This window comes from Strigops habroptila, chromosome 17 (assembly GCF_004027225.2).
Source record: "Strigops habroptila isolate Jane chromosome 17, bStrHab1.2.pri, whole genome shotgun sequence".
NCBI classification, from domain to species: domain Eukaryota; kingdom Metazoa; phylum Chordata; class Aves; order Psittaciformes; family Psittacidae; genus Strigops; species Strigops habroptila.
In genome coordinates, this window is record NC_044293.2 from 407,440 (window position 1) to 423,294 (window position 15,855).

The 15,855-nt window shown below is 53.6% G+C and overlaps 1 protein-coding gene across 3 annotated transcripts in view; it reads right to left on the reverse strand.

Moving 5' to 3' along the window:
• Positions 1-425, reverse strand: part of ZBTB16 (zinc finger and BTB domain containing 16) — a 56,800-nt gene extending 56,375 nt beyond the window's left edge. For 2 of the 3 annotated variants that reach the window (XM_030505661.1, XM_030505662.1), the window contains exon 1: positions 323-404. The gene's annotated coding sequence lies outside the window, so the exon portion shown is untranslated. Of the gene's footprint in view, positions 1-322 lie in introns of all 3 variants that reach the window. The other variant, XM_030505660.1, reaches the window with a different exon arrangement.
• Positions 426-15,855: the final 15,430 nt, after the last annotated feature.

Sequence of the window (15,855 nt, forward strand, 5' to 3'; positions counted from 1 at the left end):
GGGGAGAGGAGCGGAGAGGAGCGGGAGGGAGGGACGGGAGGGAAGGGGGACAAGAGGAGCACCGAGGGGGAGAGGGGGGCAGAGAGGAGGCCGTTAGCTCGCAGCCGGCAGCGACTCGCCGCAAACTTTCTCGCCGGGCTCGGGGAGCCGCGTCCCCGCCGCTGCCGCCCGCGGACCGGGCGCAGCCTCCGCCGCCGCCCGCCCGGCTCCGGCGCGTCCCGTCCGGTCCGGTCGCGCCCCGCCCGCCCCGTCCCATCCCGCCCGCGCAGCCCCATCAGGTGCACGGCGGGTGCCGGTGCCCGCGGGGGGGTCCCGCACTCACGGCGGCCGGCGGCTGCTCCGGCAGTTCGCACTGCCCGCTCTCATCGCCGCCGCCGCCGCTCGCCGCGCCGCGCAGCAAATCACGGCGGCGCCGGCCCACGGGCCGCCCCGGCACCACGTCAGGCGGCCCCCGCCCCCCGCCACCCCCCCGCCGCTGCCGCCGCCGCCCGGTCCTGCGTGCGGGCGCCCCCCCCCGGCCCCGCCCCGCACACCGGCACCTTGCGGGGCGGCACCGGAGCGGCGCGGGGCCGGGCGGCGGCTGGACAGCGCTGCCGACAACAAACATGGAGGAGCCGCCGCCGCACCGGGAGCGGAGCGAAGCAGCGCGGCTGCCCCCGGGCCCCCGCCACGCAGGACAAAAGCGGCCCCGCCGTGAGCCCGTGGGATCCGTGATCCCACCGTATTGCATCGATTGCTGCGGTGGGGGCTTGGCTGAGCACACGTCACCCCAACGGGGCACGTTCTGCCCTGACCCAGCACGTACTCCACATTGGCATCACCCATGTGTAGGGCTCCTGCGCCCTGGGTGGGTGACGGGCAAAGACTGGCAACGGCAGCTCCCAAAGGGAACAAAACAATGGGAAGGGGAATGTGCCACGCTGCCAACAACCGCAAAACACCATGAGCTGCCCCGTGCCAAGCACATGTCACCCAAACAAGGCACATTCAGCCCAGATGAAACGTGTACCCCACATTGACGTATGGTTCCCGCAGGTCCCTACACCCCAGGGTGGGCAACGGGTCCACCAGCAAAGACTGGCAATGGCAGCCCAGCAAAGGTAGCAAAACAACAGCGAAGGTGAATGCCAGCCACACCACCACACTGCCAACAAATGCCCCGTGCCAAGGGGGGCATGCATGCGCCTTGGAGCACTTGAAGCCCCACATCGTTTTTGGGGCTGCAGCGACGCAGACCTCTCCCTTCCTCCCCAGCAGCACCGTGGCTCACCGCAGCCAGCACCGGGCCCAGCGTCATCAGCTAAAACAACAACTACGGACGGTATTAGTACAAAGATCCCCTTGGGGTAAAGCAGCGCAAATGTAATCTAAGGAGAACGTTATGGGGAAGTGTGTTTATAATTATAATGGGATTTAATGTACTTTGGGAGCAGATGATAGCAGTCATTTAACGAGAACAGCCTAATAACGGCGGCCCCACCACGGAAGGCGGCGCTGCTGCGGCTATTAGATGCTTGTGGTTGTGCACTTGGGGAGGCAGCCGCTACCCCTATTTTTCGGGGGTTATAACTCGCTGGTGTAATTGGCAAGAGCAAGGATGTGGCACGCATTCAGGCAGCGTGTGTTGGGCTGGGAATTGCCTCAAACTGCTCGAGTTCCTCCCCCTCCCTGACTTCTAAATCTGAGCAATCGGGGAGGGGGGGGAATAGTGAGGCGGCGCCGATTCAGGTGGTTGTTTACCCTCCTCCAACTTCTGAAAGGCTCCATTTCAGGGCTGGGATTTTGCAGGCGGTTAGGGGTATGTTTTTAGCGTAGCTCACATGAAATTAAGCTGCGTGAGTCCCATTAGCAATAATGGAAATCCCACGGCTAAATTCCCAGGCAGCATCCTGAAAATTAACCCCCCAGCCCTCCCTGTCAACTGGTGCATTGCACTTTTTGTTACTCCTCTAACACATACAGCAAAAACTACCGGGTTGGTTAAGAGACTGAATTCCCGCAGCGGCACCGGGCAGTGTGTTGACCCCAAGCAGGGAACCCCAGGCCCCAGCATTCCCAAATCCCGCCCCAAATTCACCATGTGCCGGTGCCTTAGGAGACCTCCCTGGACAGCAGAAGGTTTGGATGTGAAGGCTCTTTTGCTTTGAAGCAAAGACAGTGAAGCAAGACAGCAGAGCTGGTCAGATGGCCACGTGTGGCAGCCAAAGCCAAAGGGATCCCCCTTCTCTAGGGGCTTTTGTCCCTTGCCCACCTCCATTTCCCAGTGGGCTGCACCACAGCCAGCTCTGGTGGCCCCTGAGCTCCTCAAAGCACCACAAGGCTCTTCCCCCCGACCCCTCTGCCCAGCCCATGCTGGCTTTGCCCGTACTCAAGTCCAATTTTCCCCCAAACTCATACAGTGCCTCCTGGACCCATGCTCACGCAGAGCTGGGAGATCCCTCGCTGGGAAGACAACAGAGTGATCATAATACATGTAAACCAGGAAAAAGTCAAAACCTCTTGTCCACGACCTCAACTCTCAGTCCCCTTTTCCCCAGCAATGCCCCACTCCTCCCTGCAGAGCCTCAGCCAAAGCACCCGCACCCTGCTCTGAGACAGACCGAACTGGACACGTTCACAAGCCAAAGGAGAAGCAGAAGCAGCTGCTTGCCTCCGTGTCCCTGGGAAGGGAAGAGCAGCCATCTCCCAGGCTCGGGCATCAGTCCAGCCGTGGCATAAGGAGACACTCACAGGGCTGCTTGGCACCCGCAGCCCCTGGCGGTGCCCACACAAAGCTGGGGAAGCCACAGTCTGCAGGGTCATTTCCCACACCCCAGCACAGGAGTTAATCCCTCATCGCCCCTCCAAAGCACCTTCCATTTCCCTCCATCTCTCCCCATCAGTTTCCAATTTATTTACTTTTCTGATGTTAATCCCCACCTTGTAGTGTAACATGTTTATTAGAAAGGAACCGGCACGTTAAATGAAGCCAAGCTGGGCTCTCGTGTTAAATAGCAGTCACGCCCAAGTGCCTCTCCATGTGCCATTACTCCAAGTGATTGAGGCAATTTCTTCCTCCGCCACGAGTTTCAGTTGTAAATCTCTCAACCAGATACGGGGGCAATGATGTGCTGCCTGGTGCGATTATTATTAACCTCCAGCATTAAACTCGGGAGACGTCCGTGCTTTCCTGGGAAGGTCTTCCCGGAAAGGACCAGGCAGAGCACAGGCATCCTTCCTGGGAAGGATCTCTGCACATGTGTAGATCTCTGCACATGCACTTCTAGCTCCCAACCCTTCCTTTTTTTGGACAGGGAGATGCCAACATCCACTTTCCCAACAGAAATAGCCTGGCAAGGATAAGCAGACCTGCGGGAAGGAAAGCTCCACAAAAGCATGGACAGAGTAAAGCACTGGCCTGTAAGTACTCCAGGAGACAGTGGCAGGTTCAGGACCTGCCAGGCAGATGGGAGGAGAAGAAGAAAACAGAAGAGCTTCCAAAATCACAACAAGGAAATTCCTTGATCAGGGTATTCAGCCCACAAATAAACCTCATGGGGTATGGCTTCAGCAAGAAGGTTCCCAAGCTTGGTGGGCCCCAACTCGTGTTACACCCCCCAGCTCTTCCCCCTGGACCTTTTCTCTCACAGAATTGACCCATGAGGGACAGTGTCTTTCCTATGTCACAACTCATACATGTTCTTAGCTTTGTTTCAGTGTACTGGGAGGGTTTTCCAGTCTTGCTGGTGTGGAGCTGCATTCTGAAATACCAGCACAGGGATTTTGTGCATCACACACAAGATCAGATCGGTTTTAACCCCAATCAACAACCACTGACTCTTAAACCCTGGTTTTGGATATCACTTCAGACACTGAGAGTTTGCGGCATCCCAGCTCTCGCGTGCGCACCGGACCCGGAATTCTCCCGGCACGCTACCCCTGCTTGGAACTGGGGCAGCGCTCGGCTTTCACGTGCGGCGAGCTGTCAGCTTATGAAAAGATGATTGAATGTGTCAGACTTTATTTCCAAACCCCCATCCCAAGGGCACAAAGCTGCTGGGCAGGGGGAGGAGGGACGTCGCGGCAGGCCCCTGGAAGGCTGCACAGCGTGCGGCCACGGCGCGTTAAGCTTCCTGCGAACCCCATTGATCCGCTCCAGGAGCCACGCGGACACCGGACCCGGGCGCATTGCGGCGGCACGGGTGAGCAGAGGAGCCGGGAACAGGCTCTTTATTGTGCCCCCGCTGCACAAAGGGAACCTGAGAGTCGCTGCGAGGACACAGCTGGTCCTGCCGCGGGGCGCAAGCTTTGCACTCTCCTGCAAGTTATCCACGCTGCAGTTGATGCCAGAGTAGAACCTGCAGGAGAGTGGCTGCAGCCAAAGCCAAGGGACCCACACAGGAGCTCTCCCATTGCCACAGGAAAGGTGAACATGTAAATCCAGTAACTGAGACGGAGCGGACTGGACACATGCGGACTGTTACACTGTAGAAACCATTGTCCACCCTACCCCATGTGCCTGCCTCTTCCCTGCAACCTACCAGCCCTGGCTTGCAAGAGATAGGGTCTGGCCAGCACGCGACAAAGGCATGGCAACAGCAATGAGGGTATCAGGGTCACCCACGTCGTGACCCATGCAGCCTGGTAGTCATGAATCATGGAATGGTTTGGCTTGGAAGTGACCTTAAAGCTCACCCAGTTCCAACCCCTGCCACAGGCAGGGACACCTTCCACTAGAGCAGGTTGCTCCAGGCTCCATCCAACCTGGCCTCGCGTCACTGCACACATCTGTGCAGCTCTGCCAGGCCGAACAGGGCTGCTGCATGCATGAGTCTGTGCTTCCCAGTTGGAAAAATCCTCCCTTTCCTCTCTTTAAGCCAGGCTCCTTTAAGGGATACAGCAGCTGAGCAACAAATGGGGAGCACTAAAACCTTACACTGCTCCAAGTTACAACTTCGCTCATCTGTGCAGTGGCTCCTGACTGTACATTTGTGCTGCAGTGGGGACAACCGTACTTGGGCACAACCACATCGATGCCATCACATCAAAGCAGAGGGTAGCATCCCTCCATCCCTCCCGGACATCAAGGAACAGGTTGTGATGCACACAGCATCGGTGAAAGCAGATCCGGTGCATTCCCAGGAGCACTCCCTCCATACCCCCGGCTTTGTGCAGGCGATAGATGCCGCGCAGCCCCTAAGACAACAGGGCTAATTAGCGGCTTAGGGCCCTGAGCCTGCGAGGCCTGAGGATGAGTGGGAGCTGTGACTCAGGAGGGCGGCAGCCTGGGCCAGCCTTCCCGCATTCCAGCCCTAAATCCCCCATACAAAAGGGAATTTAGCCACAGTGACTCAGCGAAGGAGCACAAACTTTACAGCCGGGCTTTGAGCTCTGTGTTTATGTATTCACTCCCCCCCCAGCAATGTGCTGCTGGCTTAGTAATTAAATAAAAATGTCTCCCTCTAGCAGGCTCTGACCTAATCATTTGTACAGCACCTATTTTTAGCGTTACCCTTTGTACGTATGCAAGCGAGCTCGAGCCAGAGGCAGCAACTTTTGAAGTCCTAACAAGCGGGAGGGGGTCGCCTTTGTTTAATTTACTGTGTAATTATTTTTCCTCTTTCCCCCCGTCTCTCAGCCTAAAATATTTGACATCCTGCATGGGACAAGGAGAGAGATGTGCCGTGGCGTTAAATGTCAGCCCCAACCGTACAGCATCGAGGAGGCGGCTGCAGGCTCGGTAAAGTTCATCTCAGAATAAAGCCCTTTGGGCAGAGCAGGATCTGCACTGGGGCCTTGGCAAAGCACCCCGGGGGCACTTGCTTTGCCCACCAGGAAGGGGGATGCTCTAACATGGTGCATTTCCTACTTTTGGCCTGATTTCCCTCCACCCCCCTAACTGTTGGTTCTCTGCAGGATTAACTTAGTGCTGGCAAAGGAGACAGTTTCAGTGTGTGAAGACATTCCCAGTGCTGGCCGGTCCCCCTGGAGCAGGGTGCAGGCCTGCACCTCCACCCAGGGGACCTTCCTCCTCCAGAAGGACGGTGCCCAAGTTTGGGCACTAACAAGAGCTGTGAGTTAAATACACATTTGGTGCTTTTCTGAGCGTGAGATTAACATGTCATTAGTATATTGCTTAAACCTCTTCCTGCCTTGAAACAGGACAGTTTCCAAGAGCCCCTGAGTGACTCTGGAGTTCCGCAACCTGAAAGTCACCCAGGACCACAAGTGGCATTGGCCATCCCATGGGAAGCAGCCAGTTCCCATGCCTTCGTGATATTTGAGTCCATTCACTGGAGGAAGCGAGCCAAATCCTGAATCCCAATCACCGAGTGAACACCTTTACCCCTGATTTCATCTTTCTTCTCCAGCAAGAGCAAGCTCCATATCCCATTTTCCAGTTGCATGAGTCACCTGTTCCCCTTTCCAAAGGGAAACTATATACATATATATATATATGTGCCTATGTGTGGGTGCACACAGAAATGCACTACCATTTTTGACAGTGCAAACAAAAGCCCCCGCTTGTGGAAGCCTTTCCTTAACCCCCCGCCTTCCCTTCCCAACATATCTGGGCATTAGATATTCACACAAAATGCATTCACAGCTGGGGAAACTTCTGCCAAAAGGAGCTCCTCCTCCTTCCCTTCCTTGCACCAGGACAAAAAATTCTAGTGGCTGAATCACACATCACACAGATCTTGTTTCTAAGATGATCGAGCTGCATAATGAAGGTATTTTAGTCCCAGATTAAATTCCTGTTCATCTCTTCCATCACTGCTAACAGCCATCCAAACTGTACAACTCCAGAATGTATGAGAGAGTCAGAACAACATGTGAGGCCAAACACTACAGTCTAGGTTCAAGGTTAGATATTAACTGATTTTATTTTCTTAATTGCCAGAAGGCACAATAAACCCCCTGTATCTTATCTGGTCACAGATTCCTAAGTGACTGAAACCCCAGATAACATTCGTGCATCAGGACAGCTCACAAACCGCCCTTTTCAGGGCAGATATTTATGAATCCCTTGTGAAGGTCGGGAGAAATCAGCATCTTCAAGCTCAGTCACAGCAGACACGTCCGTCACCACAGGTCCCATGGACACGGGCTCTGCAGCCTGGCTGCATGGTGGGGTCTGGACTGGGAGGTGAGCACAGAGGAGCTGTGGTGCCCTTGGACCACACGGTGGTTGTTCATGCTGGAGGGGGCTTGGCACAGTTCACCCTCAGCCCGGCCACATTCCCCGCTGGAACGGCTCGATCGGCCTCCCAAGAATGAAAGTAAACACTCCTGCAAAGCCCTTCCTGGATAAGGCCTATCTGCCCAGGGCCAGAGGTTCACACGTGCTCCTACAAGCACTTGGGATGCAAACAGGGAGACACAAGGCTTGCGATGCCAGCGGCTGAGCCCGCAATCCCCCTGACTCTTCTGGAGGTACAAAGTCCCTTTGGATACACAACCCAGTGTTTCCCACTGCCTCTCCCCCAGTGCCTCTACTGCTTCAGGTACTTCATCCCACAAGTACAATCCCACCACAGATGGAACAGAATTCCATTTCTCTCCACCATTTGAAGGGTTGCCAGAGCATTCATATTGCCACTCACTGTGCAGAAACAGGGCCAGCACCACCGGGTTGCTGGGGGTCCATAGTGCTGGGCAGAGGGATCAACAGGGAGGGCAGGGAGCCTGCCACTGGGGCCACAAAGTGGAGTGGCTTTGTGGGATTTCAGCTCTGGAGCCTTTTGAAAGGTCACATTTTGGAAACATCCCTTCCAGCATCTGAAGGGGAGAAAAATAAATCGCAGCTCATGAAAAAGTAAGATGCAAAACCAGCCAGCGCCTTTCCTCCCCGTGAGCGCCTTGATCTATAGGCATGCTCCCCAACAGCACATGGGTGGAACACAGGGTGCACTACACAGCAATAGGACCACAGTGCTGGATGGAAAGAGGAATTTGCAGCCTCCAGAGAAGGGCATTGAGGCCACAGAAAGGGGATGTCAAAGTGACCATCTTGGGGGGAGAAGCTCAACCTTGCTGGCAGATCAGGGGCATGTGAACAACTCGTGGTTGTGGAAACAGGATACGGAAAGGAAAGTTTATCCCCTGGCCAGCTGATCAGCAGATGCTGTGTGACGGCACTGAGCAAGGGGAGTTACTTAAATACAGTTTTCCAGGTGAGAAATGCCTGACTTCAGATGTTTTTGTCAAGGGTGGAAGCAGCACAGATCCCAAGCATGCACCATACCCAGCTCTGGGACCCCATCTTTGATGACACTCATCCTCCAGTCAAGCACTTTCTTCTCCAGACCTGGCTTTGCATACAGTGCGACATGCCATCAGCTTCAGTAATGAATGAGGTGCATGGGCTCCCTAAAAACTGGCTTTATTTCAGCCATGAAGCACTGCTGCATTATGAAATAATGCAGGTGAAATCCTCCTGCAGGTGAAATCCTTTGCCGGCACTGCTCAAGAGTTCAGCTGAGGTGATGAGAAAATCCTTGCTGGCTTTGAAGCCCATGAGTTTTGCAGTGATACCGCTCCTCATCGCATCCCTGCCTGGGAAGGGCATTTCCAGCAGGACACAGGCAGCTCCGGAGTGAGTACTGGCAGATCAGCTGCACAGATCAAGCCCAATGTCAGAAAGCCAACGCCAGGAACCAGCTTGGAGCAGGGTAGGAGAGAATCCACCTCACACAGGCGTAGAGCAAGCATTGGCCAGGAAGCTCAGCAGCCTTACTTGTGCCTCAAACCCATTTTGCCCCATTTATGGAAATGGGATACTGTAAGAAGATCAGAAAGTCTGGTTTAATCTGGGTTTTCACACTACTCTGATTTAAATCGTACTTTCTCAGCATCACCTTTTGAGCACAGATATTGTAAGGGGATCCGGTCACACAGCAGGAATGGAAAAAGTACATTTTCCTCACGTGTTGGCCACATGGTGCTCAAGATGAGACAATTCAAGTCCCTGTGACCTGAAATGCTGCCTCTGCCTCTGATAATCCTAATCCTGCTGGAAATAGGAACCGAGCACAAGTGTACGTGGCGCAGCTCTCGCAGCATGGGCTGCTCGCAGCTCGAGATCCCCTCCAAAGGCCACTAAACAAGTGTGTGACTAAGAGTTTTCCTTTTCAGTGTCAGAACACTTGATATTCAGATTTGCTCATCCTGCTGACACAACTTCACCCCTTAGAGGTCCTTCTGCAGTGTAGGAATCAACACTGCGTACACTCTGGCACCCAGCGCATCTCAACGTTGTGGCCAGAACGGTTATACACAGATGAAGTTTGGATGGTAATAAAGGACAGGTAATAAAGGGCTAACTCTTGCCACCCCAAGAGCTGCAGACACCAGAAAGCTGGTGCCATCAAGCCCCTGTAACAGTCAGGAGGTAAAGACGAGGCTTCCACAGAAGGTGGGTCCTTTACTGTTGAGCTCCCTACAAGGTCCATGCTGGGAGGGAGAAGAGGGGGGGAAGGAAAGGAGATGAGTGAGCGTGCTGCCTGCTGCAAATATTGACAGAACCATTATGGGCATGTATAAAACTCCCATTTGCGTGATGTGAGCGTGATATTCTTTGAATACTTCTGTCTCGAGGAATTCTTTATTTTGCCATAGAAGAAAAATGTTTTCATATTCTCTCCTGCCGTTCAGACCTGCAACCCGGCGAGCCCTTTTGCCCTTGAGAGCCATAACATTATTTGTTAACATTTTTATGATGCCAAATGGTCTGTGCTAGAACGGGTGCCATTCTTTAGCTGGGAAACCATATGGCATGCCGAGTAATAAATAAGGTATTGTGATAGTTAATGAACCTAATTGCTAGCAAAGGCTTTAATACAGGGAATGTGCTGCTGAGAATTTAGCACCACATTAGAGATGCAGCAGAGCTCCTCTGACTTCTGAGGCTTAATTTAAGTTCTATATTGCAAACTCCAGAAAATAATTCCAAACCCTCCTGCTGGAAAAGCAACCTGCTGGTAGACTGTGATTATACTGAATTACTAAAATCGCAATCAATTTTACACACTCAGTTAACCCTTGCTAGGGAACTTGCCTCTCTGCCCACGATGTGATGGGAAGCCCCTTAAAAGAGGTGTCGGAGCAAAGTGAGTGGAGCATTGTGGTCACCATCATCCTCACCACAACAGGTCCTCTCCCTGGCATCTCCCTCTTCTGGGATCAACCCCTTTTCCTGGCCTCTCTGCCTCCCAGCCAAGCTGACTGCAGGCAAAGGGGGACTGAAAGCCACTATTAGGAATGGTCACCACTATTTCCCTCCATGACTAACTTATTAACCACTGTCCTCACCCCATGGTGGCCAGACGAGGCTGGAAGCGCAGCACACAGGCTCCCGGGAAGCACTCACACCCCTGGGAATAGTGGCAGAAGCAAACTTAGGGATAAAGTTAAACTCGCCTTGACTCCCTGAGCCCCAGAGGAGCTCTTCTGTCAATGAAATCCCTGGCATCACTACAACTGGCAGTTTTAAAACCAGAGCCCTGTCAGCCTGGAAAAGCCTTGGACACCTCATGCCTGCAGAGCGGCACCGGCATGATGCTGCCTGTGCATCTCGGGTAGATACAGCCACTGCTCCCCCCCTCTTGCACAGGGGCTGGTTAAAACAGCAAAGGGAGGTGCAGGAAATGGAATATTCGCTGCTAGGCTGGGATTCACAGGAATAAGGTACATGTGATACAGGCAGGTTTCAGGAAGGCTATTTTGGCAGACCTGCAGCTCTCCCAGCTGCAGGCACAGACCCACTGTCTCATGTGGAAGGGATGTCCCTGGCCATGGTGACAGCTGTGTCACAGCATGCCCATAGCTCCTCCAAGGACTGCTCCAAAACGCTCACCAGCATTGGAAACCACCCCTCGGACTCCACACATCATCCTCTTTAATCCCTTTACTTTATGCCTAAAAAGCTGCCTGCTGGACAGCAAACCCCTCTTTGGGCTGCAGCCTTCCTTGAGAGGCCAGTGCAGGGAGCCCTGGCGATCCCTCAGAGAAGAGCAGCGCTGCTCCTTCAGTCGCTCCAGAGGGGGGAAACCAGAGGTTATTGGTTTCTTCCCTGCTCTGATTGCACTCGGCCATCCTGCAGTCACGTCCTTCTGCTGACAGCGGGCGACTTGGCTCAGCAAGGCAGCCACATCCCGGCTGGAAGCACCAGGGAGGAGGCGTGAAGGTTGCCCGGTGGGGCTGCCCTTCTCCATCCCTCCGTGCCAGCCTGCAGCCCTGTCCTTGGCCAGCTGCAGACCTCTCCCACCCCATGCTCTGGGCAAGCCCTGGGAATGCCAGTGTCAAGGCAAGAGGTGGCCACAGCCAGCACCCGGCAGTAGCATCCAACAGGGAAGAGTGCCGAGATAAAGAGCCGCGCTGGGCGGATTTAATACTGTACATAAATACACTTTACAATCGGGGGAAGGCTCGGTGCTAAGAGGAAACCATTGGAATATTTTATCGTGATGCAGATCGAGTGAAAAGACTGTGAATAAATAAAAGGGAAGATAATTATTTGATGGAGTTCTCTTAGGATATGCCACAGCGGGGAATACTTACAGAGAATACATATTACTAGAGAGACTCAGCTATTCAAGCATCAAACTAACCTATAAATTGTCAGAGGAGAAAATTGGAGGAGAGGAATGGATGGGGGTTTGGACACCGCGCTCATCAGTAACGCCGGGTTGCGCTTCCCACCTTCCCCGTCGCAATTCCCCCTGCCCGAGGAGTCACAGTCCCTGAAAAAGGGAAGGATGCCTCTAATAAATGTCTCCCAGAAATTACAGCCGAGCCACTACAGTACGGAGATGGCACCATTTGTCTCCCCGCCATCTGCACGGGCTCATTGGGCCGGGTGGCAGCCGCCTGCTCCTGCACTTCTGCAGGGCAAGGGGGGTCCTCAGCAGCACCCAGCACCCCTCGTCTCTCACTGCAGCCTCCGAGACAGGCTTTCACCTTGCCCCAAGCACGCTATTTTGGAGGGGAAGCCCTGCACGGGAAGGGGTTTCCCACTCTGGGAAAAGGCAGGTCCATCTCCCAGCATCTCCTCCCTCAAGTGGATCATGAGCTGCTGAGTGGAGGCTCTTCCATGATAGGGAACATCCCTCATCCCTCCCCCAGCCAAGGGTGTCCCGGACAGCAGTTTGCAATCGCTAACAGAGCTGCGCATGCACTGGGAACGATGCTCCCTGTTTTGGGGAGCGCAGCAGTGATTTCCCTGAGGTCAGAGTGCTTCCTAGAGGCAGAGCTGGAGAGCGCCCAACGCTCCCTGCCTCCTGCCAGCACAGCTCCGACAAGCCCCAGCTCCCTCTAAGCCAGCTACAGGTTCACATGTCCCAGTTCACAATCAGGTATTAATCCAAGCAACTGCACTCACCCATGGTCTTAACAGCCAGCTGCAAACAACTCACAAACACCAGTTGTGCGATGCAAAAATGGAGCAGTTGCAATGCTTGTTCCATGTTAATTTATAGTTATCAAGGCATCAAGCTCCAGAGCTGCACCAGGGACCCGGCACGATGCTTGAGTAAGGGGCCTGCTGCAAAAGCTGGTGATAATCATAGGCAGACAATAAAAGAGCTGCCCTTCTTTCAGCTCTGAGCTGCACTTTACAGGCACCCCAAACCTTGTCCAGAGATGAGCCAAAGGCTAACTCAGAAAACAGAAAAAGAGGGCACAGACAACCAAAAGTGAGCCGATACAGCAGCTGCAGCTAACAGCAGTCTGTTACACAACTTGTTTAATAAAGTGTCCTTCCTGTGTTTGTCCCTTTCCCCAGTGTTTTTGACTCCATGCCTTACCAAAGCACCCTTTTGCCATCTCTCCTGCACAGCAGTGACCCTGGTCCTTGGAGGCAAGTGGGATGCCAGTGAATGAGGGCAGTTGGCTGAGGAAGACCTCCCAACCCCACGCCTGCTGTGAAGGGGAGACACCAGGTCTGTGTGAGTGTGAATGGGTTTATGCCATTTACTGGTGGGGCTGATGCCATTAGCTCCAACCATCGCCCATCTCTGAGCGAAGGAAACCTTTGGTTCCTTTACGGGGAAGATGCGAGAGATGCCCGTGTTGGGAACAGGCAGCCTTGTGCAATTAGCAGAGCTGCTCATTATTTTAAGCAAGACTTGCCACTGCTTCTAAACCCCTGAGCAAGAGCAAAGCCAGCACCGAACACGGGATACCTTTAAGGCTGGCTCAGACAATAAAATCAAAGGCAGCCTGATGCTGGCAGGTCTGTCTCCTTCCCTTCCTCCGCCTGCCAGGAGGGAATTGCTCAGTCACCTGCACCCAGAATAGGACTTTGTCCCTGTTCCCATCATTAATTTATGGCCTGTGAATTAGTGGGGCCCCAGAGATGCACAGATCCCACCTGTTCCCACCGCACACCTCCCCGCACCCGGCGCTGACATTTGGAGCCGCAGCAGCACGTACCAGCACCGGCAAATGCTCCCATAAAGCATCACTAATGCGGCGCCTGCCATAGTCCCTGCCGGAGCTGCCACAGCCAGGGTGCTGCTGTGCATGGGCACCATGCCTGGCTGGTGGGGATGGACACACGCACCCAACACACTGTTAAACAGGAGCTTTCGGCAGTACAATGTGGGATGCTCAAAGGCACAATACAAGGCACCCGGAGTTCGGTGCCATGCAGCACCCTGCACCACTGAGCCACAGCAACCTCCCTGCCTGGACCCATCCCTTTGGCAGAGGTCACACTGCTGCCAGTGTTGCTCCATTTATTCCCAAAGCACAACGCTTCATTAATTGCTGCCATTCTGGACACCAAACAAATTGGCCCTAAATGTGTTTTTGCGAAGCAAGAAGTGTTTTGTTAAAAGGGGACAGGAGGAGGGCGGGTTTTAAACCACTATCACCGTAATGCGATGAAATTACCATGTAGCACGCAGGGGGCTGAAAGCTGCAATTAATATCCCACACCTTTCCGAATCCTTTGTGTCATGACAGTGCCAGAAAAATAGCGGCTGCTCTGGGTCTGCATCAGGGACCAGTCCCTGCCCTCCCCTTGGACCCACTGCAAATGCCTTGAAGCCAAGTGCCTCATCCTGTTCCTGCAGACACAGGCAGGACCAGTGATGCAGGAGACCCCTGTTTGCCTCCACTTCCACACCATGGATGTTGGCTTGCTCCTAAAGGATGAAGGCACTGGCAAGCGTGCTATCCACTTGATGCTTGGGCATCTGAGCCAACATCAGCCATGTTCAGGGATGTTGAGCACAGCACATCTCTACAAGCTTCTGAAAAACAGTCAGTAGCCTAAAATAGAACCACTCGTAGAGCTGCCATTGAAATAAGCTACAGGGCAATCATTAGGCACCAGTACTGAACCCAAAGGAACCTCAGCTCCATCAGTTCTACTTCTACCTGAGGAGCGAAGGAATATGTCACCCAGCACCATGGGTGCCTTCCCCCTCAGACGTGCCCATGTGTTGCTTCACTGGAGGAGCGGTGGCAGAGCTCCTGCACCAGCCCAGCAGGCACCTTCTCAGGTCTCTGCTCCAAGGCTCCCCAAGCAGCCCCAGCACAGACACTCGGCCAGCACCCAACTTTCTGGAGCCACCTTCCACATCTCTCCAAGCCAAAGGGATTTGCCAGCTGGGGTATGATTAACCCCACTGAGCATCCTGCTGCAACCCTGGCCCTTTCGCAGAGCTCTGTGCTGTCAGACAAAGGGAAGACTGAGGTTGGAGATGAATCACAACATGATTTCTAGGCAAAGTCCCATTAATGCAACTGCTCAGAGGCATTGCAGATCCTACCTGAGTACTGTAGAGATGAAAGCCTTATTCATGAGTAAGATATATCTGCAGAGGGAGCAATAAACCACAAAGCAAAGTATGAAGGTTTGCAGCAAATGCTGTAAAGTTTTACACTCCCGAAAACTAGGAATAAAAGATATACCCAACCGAAACAAAGCGGTTGGAAAGGGTTTCCACAGGACTGTAAAACAGCCTTATAACAGTTAATTGCTAGTTCCTTGCTGCAGCACAGAGAGATTTAAGCCAGGAAAAGAGTGGTGTAAATCTCCATTGAAGAGCAGCAGAAAGAAAAGGGGAGCAAAAGGAGAAGAGCGCCGGGAACGTGAACCTTTTGTTCGGGATCCTCTGCACCACGCAGAGGAAGAGGCAGCTTGAAGAGGCAGCTTTTGTTCCCGGCGCTGCACCGCCAGCCCCGCTGCTCCCACCGGAGCTGCTCTAGGAGCAAAGCCATGGGGTGAAACCGGGCAGGACCCCAGCAGCCTGCTCCTTCCTCAGTGACTTAGAACATAAATCACATCAATGTCCACGCAACAGAGAAGATCAGGCAGCACCAGCACTTGCTCCTGTCCCCAGGAGGAGGGGGCACAGGGAAAGGTATGGCATCATGTAGCACAGCATTCCTCCAAGTCCAATGGGGAAACTTCAAGTGTAATGCTTTCGACCAAGTAAAATACAGGAAAAACTCAAAATGTTCTCCACAAGCAAAGCAATCAACCAATCACCTCACTTCCAACCAACTCCACCAGGACTCAATGCATTACAACCACCCCAGGAACTTCCACCCTTGGAATCTTAATGATGCTCACGAGAGAAAGCTGTGGAGTCCACAAAAAGCCCCTGAAAGGCTGCTGCATTTCAGAAAAACAAGTGCACAATCGTGTCCGCCTTTCTCAAATAACCAGTGTTGCCAAAAAAACCTGTTGCTCCCTTCTCCATGAAGTACCTGAGCCTAGAAATATTTGCTTTTCAGGCGCTTTCTTTACACATACTCCTGCAAACATGAAGGAGGGGAGCATCCAAAACTCAGACCAGTAAAAAGCACATAAAACAGAGAAGAGGATGCTTCTGCTCCCACCCTCTTAGCACCCTTCCCAGC